Below are 3,032 nucleotides of genomic sequence, written 5' to 3' on the forward strand. Positions count from 1 at the left end.
CTCTGGGGTCAGCAGTTGCACATTTAGCTTCCATGCCCCCCTGCCCACCCTCAGGTCCTTCTCCAAGTGGCAGTCCGCCAGTAGGAGGCAGTGGTCAGAGAAGAACACCGGCTTGACATCGGTGGATCTGACTGTGAATGCACGGGACACAAACAGGAAGTCTATCCTGGAACGAATGGACCCGTCTGGCCGCGACCAGGTGTATCTACGCTGCGCTCCGTCTGCAGGGTTACTGAAGACGTCGTGCAGCTTGGCATCCTTAACTGTTTCCATCAGGGATCTGGACGTAGCGTCCAATCTGCTGTCGGCCCTGCTGGATCGTCCAGCCGCATCGATGATGCAGTTGAAGTCACCGCCCAGAATGACCGGCCTGGAGGTCGCCAGCAGCAGTGGGAGCTGCTGAAAAACCTCCAGCCGCTCAGCCCCTTGTGCCGGACCATACACGTTAATTAACCGGAGTGGAGCGTTCTTGTACATTACGTCTGCTACGAGGAGTCGCCCGCCCACCACCTCCTTAACCTCGGAGACGGTGAAGTTGCCTCCCCGCAGCAGAATACCCAGGCCGGAGGAACGAGAGTCATTTCCGCCCAACCAGATCGATGGCCCATGGGACCACCATCGTGACCATTGCCTGTAGGAGCTGAGCTGCGGTATCGCACACTCCTGCAGAAACAACAGGTCAGCTTTGACCTTGGCTAGGTAGTCCAAGGTCGCAACACATCGCGTAGTAGATTTAATGCTACACACATTTATGGATACAATCTTTAAACCCATTTTAAAGCATTTATTCTCCTACCAAACCCACTGTCTCTGAGAGTCCCAGACCTTTAGTCTGCTCCTTCATACCCGTAGTGAGCTCAAATTCCTTCACTTTGGATGGGCTGAGGTAGTTCTCCTTGGCAGTGTTCTGCTCAGGTGGCATCTGGAGGTTCACGTAGAGAGCGGGTTTTGAGATGACCTTTGCTGGAGAAGCTTCTCCAAAACTCACCCCCTCTGGGGTGTTGCTGTTCCCGGCTTCCTGGAGCTGGGGTGCGATGATTACCTCACTGCTCCCAGATTCCAGGGGCTGTGGTGCACTGGCCTCCTCAGGTTGCAGGCAAAGTTGGGGTGCGCTGGTCTCCTTGTTGTCTCCAATGTTTTGGAGCTCGGGTGTCTCGTCCTCCAACGCCCTGGAGCTTTGCCGCCTCTTCTGTCGGTGCCGCCCTGGCACTTCATCATCCGAAGAGCTGCTGCCCTTGTCATCCATGTGGGATGGGAGACGCCTCTTGCCGCTTTTCTGGGAAATGGCTTTGCTTCTTCTTCGCTCCTTCTTCCTTTTGGTGTTCTTCACCGTCCGCCACTCCCCCTGCTGCTTTTCCACTGCTGCCTCCTCCTCCATTGATTCGCTGTCCTGAGGACTGGGAGGTTCAGGGGGTAGTGCTGTTGATTGGCTCTCTGTTGCCTCAATCTCTTCCTCCACCTTGTCTCTCTCTGTGTCCTCCTTTGTCCCGTTGAGCTCCCTGGGGGCCTTGGTGGTTGGAGTGACACGAAACATTTCTTCTGCTTCCCCCTCGTTGGCTTTGGCTGCCTGTGCGTAAGTACGGCAGCGTTTGGGGCAGGTCCTGTAGAGGTGACCTGCCTCGCCACACAGGTTGCAGCACTTGGCCTGCTTGCAGTCTTTTGTCTGGTGCCCTTCCTGTTTGCAGATCTTGCAGAGGGAGGCGCTGCAGTTGGCCGCCACATGACCAGCCTTGCCGCATGAGCGACAATGCTTGGGTTGCCCAGCGTAGACCAGGTAGCCACGGTTTCCCCCGATAGCGAAACTGGAAGGAGGGTGGAAAATGGCTCCCTTACCATCGGTCTTTAGCGTGACCTTAAACAGGCGTTTGCCTGTCCAGATCCCCAACTCGTCTCGAATCTCGGTGCCGCTCCCCACCTTATCGAAGTGCCTGGTGAGGAAGGTGACCACGTCGGCGACAGGGACGAAGGGGTTGTACACATGCACCATCACCACACGTTCCCGTTGCAACGGCAGAGAAAAGAGCGGCTCCGCCGTCAGGATCTTCATCTCCGGCAGGTCTCTCTTTTCCTCGAACACCCTCAGGAGCTGGACGCAGTCTGCCACCCGCTTGAACGTCACGTCGAAAAAACCAGCTTTGGGGAAGTCCTGCAGGGATACGATCTCCGGAGCTTCGAAGCCGCACGCCTTCAACAGGATCCTCCTGGCGAAGAAGACCCGATCCATAGGTGATCCTCCTTCGCTGTCGTTCACCGTGACTCGGACGGTGATAGGTAACCCATGGTATGGATTTCGATTGGTTATAGCCTTTGCTTCCCTACCTTGCCTTGGCAGGATCATGGTGTCACCCCTGCGACAGATACTACACTTGATCTTAGCCAAAAGGCCGAGAAGCGATGGGAAGTCCCTTCCGCTGCCTGCTGTGAATCAGACAGTGCTATGTGCTCACTACATTATGATCCCGGGGCTACTCCAAAGCTAAGTCCCATCGAAGTGTGTGTGTCTGCACTGGTGAAGGTGTGGGTGAGCGCTGTGACCGGGCTTCAGGAGCGTACCTCCAGATTCCTCTTCAGAGGTTTATTCGGGGCTTGAGTGGAGGCCCTGGGTCATGGACTCTGTCAGCTGTTTGGCAGATGTATCTGCGAAAGCAGAGAGATATTTAGTGCAAGGTAGTGGCCTGTGAAGGAGGACGCATCACTCACGGTATGGTTGTCTGATCGATGGTGCACTGCTGGATCCTCACTTGGTAGAGCAGCGCCGGCCTCACCGTCAGCACAGAACCAGTCCAGATCTTTGCCGGCCAGCTGGATAGCTCTGTTTTCAAAACAAAAACAAAAATACGTGGAAAAACTCAGCAGATCTGGCAGCATCTGCGGAGAGGAGCACAGTTAACGTTTCGAGTCCGAATGATCCTTCAACAGAACTAAGTAAAAATAGAAGAGAGGTGAAATATAAGCTGTTTGGGGGGCGGTGGGGGGGGGTGGAAAAGAAGAGCTGGATAGAGGGCCAGTGATAGGTGGAGATAACCAAAAGA

At 55.1% G+C, this 3,032-nt stretch overlaps 1 pseudogene; it reads right to left on the reverse strand.

Annotated features, from left to right (window-relative positions):
* Positions 1-2,293: 2,293 nt before the first annotated feature.
* On the reverse strand, positions 2,294-2,396 carry LOC144681227 (U2 spliceosomal RNA; annotated as a pseudogene).
* Positions 2,397-3,032: the final 636 nt, after the last annotated feature.

The sequence above is a fragment of the Cetorhinus maximus genome, chromosome 5 (assembly GCF_964194155.1).
Source record: "Cetorhinus maximus chromosome 5, sCetMax3.hap1.1, whole genome shotgun sequence".
Lineage (NCBI taxonomy): Eukaryota > Metazoa > Chordata > Chondrichthyes > Lamniformes > Cetorhinidae > Cetorhinus > Cetorhinus maximus.